Source organism: Dermochelys coriacea, chromosome 5 (genome assembly GCF_009764565.3).
Source record: "Dermochelys coriacea isolate rDerCor1 chromosome 5, rDerCor1.pri.v4, whole genome shotgun sequence".
NCBI lineage: Eukaryota > Metazoa > Chordata > Testudines > Dermochelyidae > Dermochelys > Dermochelys coriacea.
Window position 1 is genome coordinate 121,108,191 of NC_050072.1, and position 14,539 is coordinate 121,122,729.

Below are 14,539 nucleotides of genomic sequence, written 5' to 3' on the forward strand. Positions count from 1 at the left end.
TTCATTGATGGAGGGAGTGGTTATCTGATGTTGGGATCCACTTCTGGGAATAAAAGTGCTTCTTATATGAATGTGGTGGAAGATGGGAGACTTCGTGCTCTTTGTACTAGCTGTATTGACTCAATCCAGCAAACACTTACCAGGCATAGTGTTTACTGCCATGTGCAGTCCTGTTCTCAATAGAAGCAGTCGTGATGAGCTGTAGCTCACGAAAGCTTATGCTCTAATAAATTTGTTAGTCTCTAAGGTGCCACAAGTACTCCTTTTCTTTTTATGCCCAGTAGTAAGTGTTTGCAGGATCAGTACTCCTGGGGAGCTCCTGTGTTAAACCCTGCTTTGTTTATGCTTAAAATTATATCTATCTAAGATACTTGTGACCCACATGACTGCTGTCTCTGAGCACCTTTAACCTCATAACACCCCAGTGCAGTAGAAAAGTACCGTTATCCCCATTTGACAGATGGCAAACTAAGGCACAAAGAGATGGAGTGACATACCCATGGTCACAGAGGAAGCATGTGGTAGAGCAGGGACTTGAACTCTAGTTTTCCGAGTCCCAGGCTACTGCCCTAACCATTGGACCATCCTTCCCCATGAACAGCTAAGGTCAAAGTCATCCGTGATGTAACTCATTCAATTGGAATTACACCAAAGATGCATTTGCCCTATTAAGTTGCCTTATTTTCCTAAAAGACATCTCTCTAATGTAGTTTTAACCTAACCTATTCCACAGAGACTAACTAGTCTCTGTTGCAGAGGAATTGCTTAAGCAAAGTCCTGACGTGAGCATTTTGAAACAGTTGAAATGGCACATTTTTTGTAGTTGGCTTCCCCGTCATGTATACAATAGTTGAGAAGAGTACAGTATATTAAATTAAACAGAACTTGGTTTTTCCCCAGTCCACTGGCAAGGACCCCTTAATTCCTAGACCATCTTATGAGTCCTCCAGCATCTAAAATTTCAGTCACTTACCACAATCTCCAGAAACCATTTAAGAAAGCTTTTCCTTTTCCCACTTTCAAACAGAACCACCAGTTGAGAGTCAAAACAGCTGGAAAAAGGAATGGGATTTCAGCATATTTCTAGATTGGCCAAAAAATGTGGGCAGGGAATGCTTAAATTGAGGCATTTCTTGAATGCAAACTAGGGTGACCAGATAGTATGTGCAAAAAATCGGGATGGGGGTGGAGGGTAATTGGCACCTATATAAGAAAAGGCCCCAATTATCGGGACTGCCCCTATAAAATTGGGACATCTGGTCACCCTAATGCAAACTATTACTTTAAAATTGTGTAGTTACTATTCAAAGTGGATGGATAAAATACCAGGAGACCTCCAATCTAGTAGTATTGATATTTGTATTATTCTAATGCTCCGGGGCCTCGAACAGGATCAGAGCCCCATTGTGCTTGTCCTTATCTTCCTAGGGTTCTGGGATCCCTCGGCTCAATCACTGCAAACTGTCTTTTGCCCTCTGTTCATTACTTCAACTGCCACAGTGAGCTTCCCATGGTTAAAACTTAGTCTCGGTACTTCATATTTTTACTGTGCATTGTTTAAAATTAAAAAAAAAAGCTTCTCCTGAAGTGGTTTATCAAAACGTTATGTGAAAAAGGACCTTCTGACTTTGTTTTTAGAGAATGAGCCTATTTTAAAGTTTGAGGCTCTTGCCAAGGATTTATTGTACAGGCTCAAAAGTCAGCTCCTTCAGACGAGGCCTGCGTCCAACTTCCAGGAACAAATCTCTGATTCTGCAAAAGCCAGGGGAGCCTTTAGAGATTTAATGTAATGCATACAGACATGTCCCAGCCAAAGTGTTCCAAAATGAGATTGAAAACAATCCCTCATTCGCAGGCACAAGCGCCACCATGGTATTACAGCCTCCAGTCCCGGATCAACCCACTCACCAGGAATTTGAGCCTGATTCAGCAGGGCTGTAATTTCTGCAAGGGTATCCGACACCTTTTATGTATTTAGGGTCTAATAATGAGAGAGGCAGGATGGACTTGTAGTTGAGGTACAGGGCTGAGAGTCACGTGATCAGGGTTCCATGCTGGGCTTTGTCTCTTTGTGAGACAAAAATGATAAGGGGACTGGAACACATGATTTACAAGGAGAGGCTGAGGGAACTGGGATTATTTCATCTGCAGAAGAGAAGAGTGAGGGGGGGATTTGATAGCTGCTTTCAACTACCTGAAGGGAGGTTCTGAAAAGGATGGATCTAGATTGTTCTCAGTGGTAGCAGATGACAGAACAAGGAGTAATGGTCTCAGGTTGCAGTGGGGGAGGTTTAGGTTGGATATTGGGAAACAATATTTCACTAGGAGGGTGGTGAAGCATTGGAATGGGTTACCTAGGGATGTGGGGGAATCTCCTTCCTTAGAGGTTTTTAAGGTCAGGCTTGACAAAGCCCTGGCTGGGATGATTTAGTGGGGGAATTAGGTCCTGCTTTGAGCAGGGGATTGGACTAGATGACCTCCCGAGGTCTCTTCCAACCCTAATCTTTTATGATTCTATGAGACTTTTGGCTAGGTGCATAGGCCACCATTTTCTAATGTAGGTGTCTAAAACTAGCTGTAGGCGATCAGCATCTCTGAAAATTAGGCCATTTATTTAAATGCCTAAATATGGATTTAGGAGCCTAATTTTAGGGACCACAGTTTGAAAAATGTGGCCAAACGGGGGTATTTTAATCCCCCTCCAATCCACAGTTATCTATGTGCTTTCTTTAGCCTGGGGGCTGTCTTCTCCAGAAATGCTGATCACTTCCGTAGGCAAAGTGCCTGAGTCAATGAGCCAATGATTTGACCAGGAATATTGAATGCCTTGTTCCTGTGTCTCTTTCCTTCCACTTCCCAACCAACATGGTGTTACCAGTAATTCTACATCCTGGTAACTTGCAATGTCAAACATTTGGATGAGCTAATATGATCTCCACAAAAGGGTAATCCTATGTGATGTATATGAGCCCACAGATGCTTAGAGGCTCTAAGTCTTTCCAACCTGGCAAACATTGTTGGCCAAAATTTCTCTGATCCAAGAACAAAGCAGGAAATGAAAGCCCTATGTCTCAACAGCTCCTCTGGTTAAAGCAGTGGTAGCTAGTTGATTGCTGGGTGGCAAGTCCCCTCTTTCACAAAATGTTCTGACAGAATCATACTGAAGGACTCGGTGAACAATGGTCATTGAGATCCCACCTCATGACTGCTGCTTTCCTGCCGTTCTTGTTTCATTCTACTCCCCAAAAGTATGCTGTGCTATCTTTGTGACAGTACAGTATACTGCTGTGACTGGAGTATGCATTGTATTTTGGCACCAATGCATTTCCAAGCCAAAGCTCCACGGTGTTGAACACAATAGAATAAAGGCACACTCATGCCAAAACATCCGGCTTCCATAAACATGTTAGCACTTAATCAGACCTTTTGCTTGGTGCACCTGCATCTCTTTCCCTCCCTCCCCTTCCCCCCCCCCCCACCACTGGACCTTAGCTCTTTCCATTTTAACTGGTTTTGGTTTCAGCAGCTACAAATTCTGTTTTTTGGATTGTTCTTGGGTAAACATTACCCCCTCTCCCCATAATTTCTTGGTTCTTTTTTGGAGGGAAAGAGAGTACTTCTGTTTCTCTCCCCCACCTTCCGCCCCCCAACATACAATATTTTACCTCTTTGGTCCCTTACATTTGCCACTTGGAGGTGTGACTGGTGGTGCTATAGACAGCCAGGAGCTAATGAATGGTGGGACAGTGATGACACACACAGGATTTTCTTCAGTGGATCTTGCCACTACTGAATGTGATAGTTTTTCTTCACCTCACCCTATCCTCAAAGTGCAAAGGTGTCAACTCATTCTCCTCTGAATCCAAACAGGGAGCTTCTTGTAATATGACTGGGAGGGGGTATGCACATACGGCCTGATCCTATATCTACTAGAGTAAAGGGGTGTTTTTAGCACCTCTCAGGATTAGGCCCATCAAGAGGAGGAAAGATCCTAAATTGGACAGGATTGTGAAAATTTCAGGCAATCAGCATGAAAGCCAATGAATCATTTCATATTTTTCCAGTTTCCTTTGTGGAAACAGAGCCACATCAGACAGAACATGAAGGTCTGACAGAGGGCCAGATTCATGAAAGGAACAGTATCTAGCAAACTCCAAACTGTGTGGTCCAGAACATTTCCAGGTGAGATCCATGGAGCTGCTGTAGTCAGAATTTTGTTAGTTTTTGAGCAGTGATGCCTTCCGCTAAGCATACCCCAGCCCTCAGAGTCTTTTAGGGTTTTCAGAAGGTTTCTCTAGTGACCATTTATGCTACACTCCTCACTGGAGTGTCTGAGAGAAATGGAGGAGATTCACTACTGATAGAAGTGAAGTTGTGCAACCAGAGACAAAAGTAACCAGCACAGATAATCGGGGGTAGGGGTGGTGAGAAGAGGATGGCAGCAGATATTACCAAGCAGCCACACCCATCACATTTAAGAGAGTTATTTTAATCTTGTTTCCTTAATACTGTTTTAATATGCTTTTTAATATAACCAATCTAGTATAATACCTGTGGGGAAGCAGGATTGGAGTGAGAGAGACCCCAAGACAACGTCCATGTTATAGGTAGTGACCCACAATAGAAAATGGTTTTCACTACCACTGGTCTCATTTATATATTATCCCACATCCCAAGGATTCCCAAACACCTTACAAACTTAGGAATCATAGTGCTTCCCACTGAAATATAACCAATGCAACCCTTGGGTGGAAAGTTGCAACTACTTAATGGCACACAGCAATGCTTCAAAGCATTTTAGGAATAAAGAATAACTATGTTAGTTGAAGCAGCAGTGGAAATTTAAATAAAATGTAATTACCTAAATTCAGATTTGGCCAGGACACTAAGACCAAAATCTTTAATCTTATGAAATTGCCATAGGACTTTTTAAAAAAAAAAAAAAAAAAAAAAAAAAGACTTCAGGTCTACATCTCATCTGAAAGACAGTGCCACTGGTAACACTGCACCACCCCCACCCTCAACACATCAGGCAGGAGTGTTACTTTAATACTGATTCAGGGGAAAGTGTCACTTACTGAATCACCAGAACTATTTCCTACAACAGGCTGATTTCTTGGAGGTCTTGCATCCAAATGTTGGCCAGACCTGGACTCTGCTTAGTTCATGAGAACAGAGGAGATCATATCCTATGGCAAGATCACTGATGTGCAGTAGGTACTTATTTTGTGTTTACATAACTTTAGTGACCATAAGATGTTTCTGTTTACTGTGGACTGTGTCCAACTCCCATTGAGACCAATGGGAATCTTTTCATTGACATGAAAGGGAGTTGGATCAGGCACTAATTTTCTGACTCTACAGATAATTCTACATTTCTGTTTTCATTTTAGTCAAGGTTAGGCCACAGTGTGGGGAGGGAATGAAGGACATGGCTGAACATTTCTAAGAGACATCCCATTTGTTTGAACGCTTATTTTGTAGGTGTGTCATTTCCAGGCATCTGTTGATGTGCAGGTTCAAATGGTTTCCCGGTCAAATACTCAACCTTTTGTGCTTGAGATGGGTTAAGCTCCAGATGCTTTCATTTCAGTGGTCAGTTAAGCATTGACATCTGTTGGGTGCATGGGAGTGGTAGTCGACATCTCATATAAACTACTCAATTGGGATTAATTACTAGTCAGAACTCGGTCCATCAATAATGATGATGCAAGAACATTTCTCACAGCGATCCAGCATATCATTTACAGGGGTCTGCCTTCTTCCATGAAGAATGCCAAACGATCAATTGACTGTGGTAGGTCTAATGAAATTTCCACTAGGCTACTGTGTGGTTTTTATGCCTCAGTTGGACAGACAGTTGGGTAAATGGCTTTTAACTAAAGCCGTGCTGGCAAAATGCTGCTGGATCATTTAGCTGAACCCCAATCCCATCAATATGCCCGAGAAGCCACATCGGAGTAGTATGGGTAAATTTACAACTGCGGACTCTGAGAGTCCATCACTCTTGGTTCTTCCAAGAACTATCCCAGTCACGTTTCAACACGTGGCAAACCTACTGTAGATAGGTATCAGAGACCTTGCACCACTGTGCCCATTTGGTTCCGGTTGGCTGGATCAGTCCAGGATTCCCGTCACCCAAATGAATGACCCTGGAGTTTAACAGCTGGGTGAGGGTGAACTGACTGATGATGAAAGTTGCCTGCTTGACAGCCTTAGAGGCTGTCACCCCCAGAACAGGTACAGTATGGGGAGCAACAGCTTTTCCATACCACCCTGCCAATGTGCTTTACCCATACTCTCAGCAGGGCACTGCTAGAGCTAGAAAGAAGGTGCCTTTCAAGCCTTAGCCTCTCTGTGGAGCCCTCCAAAAGGCTACTATATAATGCTATTGATGGTATAGACCTGTTCTCTAGGACTGGACTGAGACCACCGGCTCATTTCATGAAAGCCAACCCCAGAGCTACCAGATTGCAGTAGCTTTCGGTTTCTACCAGCATAGGCTGGGCTGGCAACTGCCTAGCCAGGAAGGAAGTGTTGAGCCTGGAAACAATGCTCATTCCTTCCCAACCTGCACACACCAGCACATTCCAAGACGGTAATGAACACTGTCCCATAGACAGCAGGGAGAGGACAGGACAATGTAACTGCGTTGCTTTGACTCTGTAGTACATTAGTGCTTTTATACAGATACATGTGGAAGACTCCAGGAAATACAGTCCCACTTGACCATATTTCCAGATGTGTGTGTTAAAGAGGATACCTATGAACATGTTGTATTTGTGCTGGGGGCATCCACTGAGATCACCTGTTGTTATCCTAGTCAGTCACTGGATGCCAGTGTTGTTCCTTACAAATGTATTATAGCTGGAAAAAAGAGGGGAAAAGAACCAAAAAACCTTCCATTCATCTGCCAACGAAAGTATATGACTCTCAAGGGAAGCCATTCCAGGAGACCGTTTCAGGGTGTTTGGATATCCAGCTTGCCAAAAATGAGTACTGTATCTGGAATTAGACAAACTGTCTGGGCCCCAGAACAAAAATGTAGCCAGCAGATCTCTAATTGCAAGTCAAGAAGCTGCCAAGGAAGTCAGCCACAAGTCACATTTATATAACTTTACGAATAACATGCAGCAATTCATAAACTTGCATTCACTGATTGAAACTTTCCTGCCTCATCTCACCTTAGATGTAAAGCTTTATCTTGCATAACCACTGACATTATAAAAATTGAGATTTAGGATGGGATTTTCTAAAGCACTCAGTGTTGACCTAACTCCTCTGTTCCCAGTGCAGTCAGTGGTAACTAACTCTGCTCCCACTGAAGTCAATGGAAGTTTTGATTGTCAGCAGAGTTAGGCCAAAGCTGAGCACTTTCTTTTTTTTTTTCCTCCCCCCGCCCCGCTCCCGCTCCCACTCCTCCAATTCATCCTTACTATATCCCATATATAGGGAGAGAGAACCACAAAATACTGCCTTACTTCTCCCTCCCCAGGAAATGTAGCACACAGTAGAGATGAATGATTTGCTGATGTAGTCATTTACTCCTGACTGAGTAACACAATCTGCTTGGGTCCTCAGAAAGGTTAATTTCTGTCCAAATATATTTAAAAATTTCTGGTGGTGAATCATAGACTATTAGGGTTGGAAGGGACCTCAGGAGGTCATCTAGTCCAATTCCCTGCTCAAAGCAGGACCAATCCCCAACTAAAACATCCCAGCCAGGGCTTTGTCAAGCCTGACCTTAAAAACCTCTAAAGATGGAGATTCCACCATCTTCCTAGGTAATCCATTCCAATGCTTCACCACCCTCCTAGTGAAATAGTGTTTCCTAATATCCAACCTAGACCTCCCCCACTGCAACTTGAGACCATTGGTCCTGTTCTGTCATCCTCCACTTCCTCCATCTCCACTGAGAACAGCTGAGTGCCATCCACTTTGGAACCCCGCTTCAGGTAGTTGAAGGCTGCTATCACATCCCCCCTCACTCATCTTTTCTGCAGACTAAACAAGCCCAGTTTCCTCAGTCTCTCCACATAAGTCATGTGCCCCACCCCCCTGATCATTTTTGTTGCCCTCCGCTGGACTCTCTCCAATTTGTCACATCCTTTCTGTAGTTGGGCAGGGGGGCCCAAAACTAGATGCAGTACTCCAGTGCTGAATTGTGGGAAGTGATTATTCCTCTCTATCTGCTGGCAATGCTCCTCTTAAGGCAGCCCAATATGCCATTATCCTTCTTGGCACCAAGGGCACACTGCTGACTCATATCCAGCTTCTCATCCACTGTAATCCCCAGGTCCTTTTCTGCAGAACTGCTGTTTAACTAATCGGTCCCCAGCCTGTAGCCATGCATGGGATTCTTCCATCCTGAGTGCAGGACTCTGCATTTGTCCTTGTTGAACCTCATCAGATTTCTTTTGGCCCAATCCTCCAATTTGTCTAGGTCACTGTGGACCCTATACCTACCCTACAGCATATCTAACTCTCCCCCCAGCTTAGTGTCATCTGCAAACTTGCTGCCGGTGCAATCCATCCCATCATCAGATCATTAATTTATTATTTAGTGTGTGCATTGTCGTCTAGCCAAGAGATGGCATCTTCAGTGGCGTGATGCAGTTCTTCTAGGCCACCGCTGAACCTAGTCAGCAGGCATTCATCAACAATGTGTGCCATTGTCTTTATTACGCCGCAGCTGCACAAAGGGCTGTCCTGAAGGCCCCAGGGATACTGGTTAGCTGCACAGAGACTTTGCCAGGTCCAGAACCTGTTCAACAGGGACCATTGCTGACAGGGCAGGTCAAAGCCAGGTGAGCAGATTGTGGGATCAGTGACGAGGGACTGGTTGTGGATTAAAACAGGTATCCATTCCTCTCGCCAGAGTGTTTCCACCCTGGATGAGTCCATAATGGGTGATGTGACGGCAAACGTGCAGCTGGTGGTTTAAAAAGGTCATTGTGCAGCAGCAGGTTTGAGTTGGCCTGTATTTTCTCCAGTAACCTGCCAGTGGCAACCTCTTGTCTGATAGGAGGCAGAGCAATATTGCTTAGAACTGGGAGCCATGGGAGTGGAGTCGGATGCAGGATGACGGAGATGATACGCGTGGCAGCATGTAACTGCATATCCACCAGTTTGGTATGTGATGATCGACTCCTGATCAACTTCCAGATCGACTATCTGAGCATTACAGATCATTAATGAAGACGTTGAACAAAACCAGCCCCAGGACCGATCCCTGGAGCACTCCAATTGATAGCAGCTGCCAACTAGACATTGAGCCATTTATCACTACCCGTTGAGCCTGACGATCTAGCCAGCTTTCTATCCAACTTATAGTCCATTCGTCCAATCCATATTTTTTTAACTTGCTGGCAAGAATACTGTGGGAGACTGTATCAAAAGCTTTGCTAAACTCAAGGTATCTCACATCCACCACTTTCCCCATATCCACAGAGCCAGTTATCTCCTCAATCAGGTTAGTCAGCCAGGACTTGCACTTGGTGAATCTACCTTGATTGTTTCTGATCACCTTCCTCTCATCCAAGTGCTTCAAAAATGGAAAGTTTTTCTTCTGATTTTTCCAACACATCCTTGTGAAGTGGGTTATTTTAACAGTTTCGGAGCTGGAGAAACTGAATGCGGGAGGAGGCTTAAGGTTTCAATCCTGCTCCCATTCCCATTATTGTAAAAAATCCAATTGATTTCAGCGGTTCATGGTCAAGCACTTTGTAATCATAAGGTCACCTGGTGAGTCTGTGGCGGTCAGGAACAAAACCCAGGAGTCCGGAGTCCTGACTTCTAGTTCGCCGCTGTAACTGCTAGACACACACTTTACTAATACAAATAATTGAAATGTTGAGTTTAGAATAAATTGGAGAAGTGTTTAGAAAAATCAGTAACTGGGAAAGTTCTGCAGAGATCATGAGATCGTGTCAGCGCTATGTTAATGTACATGTTGAAGTGTGCGTTCATTCTTGGTCCTGGTTCTATTGAGTGCATTGGGATAACTTACTTTTTGGGGTTGGAAACTGAGCTGTGTTCCTATACAAACAACCATCTGTGAATGAATCATGAAGTTCTGTAGCAATAAACTAGCCTGAGGAGATCAGAAAGCCAGCTATTTAGATTGACAGCTCCAGTGCTGGGAACTGTAGGAATCCTAACAGGCCATGAGTATTTGAATCTAGCCTCTTCCTCCACAGGACTGAGAGTTAACATCCAGTGACCGAATGGAAAAAAACACTCTGGATCAATGCTATATTGCTCCCTTTTTTTTTTCTTTTTTTTTTTTTTTTTTTGCTTCTACCTGGATGTTTTGGTGATATTTGTCAAGATTCAGTAAGAGAAAACAATGTTTCACACTAAAGCCCTGATCCAGCAAAGCAGTTACACCCATGCTTAGCTTTAAGCATATGAGCAGGCTCGTTGAAATCATTTTGAAGTCAGTGGGGCTACTTTACACTCATAAGTATGTAACTTTTTCTGGGTCAAAGGTTAGGAATGTAAATGTCTGTCCTATGTGCAGTTACTGCTGGTGGACAGTGCTGGATTGACAGCTCTTGAGATCTATGTCCTGCCTCAATCTGGCCTAGAGGACCTACTTCTAGGGATGAGCAAATAGCACACCCCCCCATGCTCCTTTTGTCCTTGATTTCCCTTCTGAGACCACCAGTCAGCATTCCAGTAGCGCTGTTGCTGGGTTTGAGGTGGAAATTGTCTGCTGGACACTGAACTGAGCCAGCAATACTCATTTCACATAAGCCACTACAGTCATTAGATGATAACAACTTTGAGTCACTAGTGAATGGTGCTGTGTTCTCACACCAACTAGATAGTATTGATTTCCCACTGGGAAAATCCCAGCTCTCTTTTCATAATCCTAGAAAGGAGCAAAATCGGAGAACCAGGCAGACAAGAAGAACCAGTTGCCAGTCAAATTGCATCTATGTCCTTCACCAAATCATCCAATTAACTCACCAGACCAACCCAGCACAATAGACTCCTTATTCCCCCGCCTTACAAAATGTATGTCTGTATTCACTGTAATGTTAATATAATACCATAACCTTCCGTAGTGGACAAAGGTTATTTGAATAATCCAACAATGGGGGAGTTCTGATCCAGATCCAAATTTTGTATGTTAGGCCAACTTGGACTTAAATAGCACCTTCCATGTATGCATTTCACAATAGCATGAACCAGTGAACATTTGAGGACTTATTCTCCAAAGTCAGTTGAATAAAATCAGAGTAATGTTGTGGTGACTCAGGTCTAGAGAACTACATTAACCTACTGAGAATGAACTATGTGTAAATTTTTTTCTCATAGTCAACATATAGTTATCTTATCCGTAAAGTGTTATCAAAAATTATTTTTAAACCTGTCAAACCTTTTGTGCTCATTTAAAGTCTAGGATGGCATAAAAAGGCAAATTGTTTAGTAGCAACTACTTAATTGTATGGTGGCATTCCAAGAAAAATATTTGTACAAAGTCATGTGAGTCAATGTATGTTTCAGAATAAAGAGTGTTCTTTTCGTGTACATGATTTAAGTCATGCAAGTCGCAAGGTGGGGGGGGGGGAAGGTTGTGATCAAATCCAAAATGCTGTTGACCTGCACGCTTGGAGAGTTTCCAGCACCAGGCTTGCAAAATAGACAGGGACCCTGTTTGTTTAGCACAATTTACCAGTCTGAGAGTGCCATGTACGCATAGGGGGCTTTATACTGGGAAAATCAGAAGAAAACTTACTGTCATATCTAGAATGGTGCCACCTAGTGACCATACATTAAACAGCAGTTTTTACCTTCCTTAGAAACCTGAAGGAAGCAATCATTAGAGATTTGCCATTGACTTCAATGGAGCCAGCATTTCACCAGGAAAACCTATGAATATTAGATCATCTAGTCCAGTGGTTCCCACACTGCTTGCTAAAATAATCCACCAACTGCACGTCTCTTTTTTTCTCTTTTTTTCTCTTTTTTTCTCTTTTTTTCTTTCTTCCCACCATTACATAAAATGCACCCTATGCCCCAGGACCTCAGCCCTGATCCCGGACCAGTGCGGAGGGGAGAGGAGATGTTGCAGAGTGAGTCCACCCCACAGAGATGTCTCTCAGTCTGGCTCTTCGCTCTGGGCTTTGTGACCTGGCACACAGGGTCACAGCCCCACTCAGGTTTGGCCCAGCCACTCCTCTGTCATGATGGGCCCAATTGGAGTGAGTGGCATTGCGCCATCTCACAATGCCCAGAGCGAGAAGCCAGGCCAAGCCCCGCAGGACAGGAACTGCGTCTGCCTGGTGACGACAGGGCAGGCTTGCTCTCTAAAACACCTCCATCTGCACCAGGCCAGGAGTGCATGTTTACATAGGCCAAAGCCCACTGATGGTTTAATCCATCCCTGGATATGGGGACCCATCTATGACCTTTCCCCAATATGCTGGCTGTTGCTAGTGTGTTACTGTGGCAAATCCATAAATCATAGAATTGGAAGGGACTGCGAGAGGTCTAGTCCAGTCCCCTGCACTCAAGGCAGGACTAAGTATTATCTAGACCATCCCTTAAAAGTCCCCAATGATGGAGATTCCACAACCTCCCTAGGCAATTTATTTGAGTGCTTAACCACTCTTACAGTTAGGAAGCTTTTCCTAATGTCCAACCTAAACGTCCCTTGTTGCTATTTATCCCATTGCTTCTTGTCCTGTCCTCAGAGATTAAGAACAACAACTTTTCTCCCTCCTCCTTGTAACAACCTTTTATGTACTTGAAAACTGTTATCGTGTCTCCCCTCGTCTTCTCTTTTCCAGACTAAACAAACCCAGTTTTTTTCAATCTTCCCTCATAGGTCAGGTTTTCTAGACCTTTAATCATTTTTGTTGCTCTTCTCTGGACTTTCTCCAGTTTGTCCACATCTTTCCTGAAATGTGGCGCCCAGAACTGGACACAATACTTCAGTTGAGGCCTAATCAGTGCAGAGTAGAGTCGAAGAATTACTTCTCATGTCTTGCTTACAACACTCCTGCGAATACACCCCAGAATGATGTTTGCTTTTTTTGCAACAGCATTACTTTGTTGACTCATATTTAGCTTGTGGTCCACTATGCACCCCAGACGCCTTTCTCCAATATTCCTTCCTAGGCAGTCATTTCCCATTTTGTATGTGTGCAACTGATTATTCCTTCCTAGGTGGAGTACTTTGCATTTGTCCTTATTGAATTTCATCCTATTTACTTCAGACCATTTCTCCAGTTTGTCCAGATCATTTCGAATTTTAATCCTATCCTCCAAAGCATTTGCAACCCCTCCCAGCTTGGTATCCTCCGCAAACTTTATAAGTGTACTCTCTATACCATGATCTAAATCCTTGATGAAGATATTGAACAGAACTGGACCCAGAAACAATTCCTGCGGGACCCCACTTGTTATGCCCTTCCAGCATGACTGTGAACCACTGATAACTACTCTCTGGAAAAGATTTTCCTACCAGTTATTTACCCACCTGATAGTAGCTCCATCTAGGTGGTATTTCCCTAATTTGTTTGAGACTGTCATGCAAGACTGTATCAAAACCTTACTAAAGACAAGATTATACCACATCTGCTGCTCCCCCCCCCCCCCAAGGCTTGTTACCCTATCAAAGAAAGCTATCAGGTTGGTTTGACATGATTTGTTCTTGACAAATCCATGCTGACTGTTACTTATCACCTTATTATCTTCTAGGTGTTTGCAAATTGACTTGCAAATCAGCCCAGTTTCACTTGAAGTGGAGCCTAGGTCCAGCTGAAAGGCTCCCAAAAACCTTTTAATGAACTGCTCTGAGCTAGTAATGACACCCACAAGCAGGCGACTTGGTGTGGTTTCAGGTTTTGTTCCGAACAGTTTGTACAGTTCTAGTCAGGAGTACTTTCCAAATGAGGAGGAGCCATGCAAACCCACTGAGAGCTATAACTCTGTTATGCGATATGCATAGTCAGACACCACAGTGAGATGGGAATTCCTGTTTCACAACCCATAACTGAATAAGAACTGAGCAGAACCCTATCCTTTAGCATGTAAATTCATTCAGGGGGGGACCATCTTTTTGTTGTGTGTGCATACAGACCTTGCACAATGGGATTGGGGCCTCTCGGGTCTACTGCAATACAAATAATTCATCATGACAATAACAAACAATGAACTATAAGCAGAAGCTACTAGACTCCAAATAAACTTGGAGTTCTGGCTGCTTTTAGGCTGGGGGTGAGTATGTTTGGCATTTCATCCATGAAGAAAATGTCATGTTCCTCACGTGCAGAACTTCCAGTTCCCTGATGTTCCTTCCTCACAGGAATACTGTGTCATCCTCCTGCTTTTCAGCAGGACCCTAGAAGCTCCCCCGTCTTTGCTGTAACTAAAGTCTGCCTGTTCTCTAATATCATTGCTCTGAAGTTAATATACCTTTACATAAGCAGATAAATTTAGCCCTGAGTGAGCTCACCATCCCAGAGAGTGAATAACCCTCTTTCATTCATCCAGTGATTCTCAATTCAATGCAGTCCCACTCTTC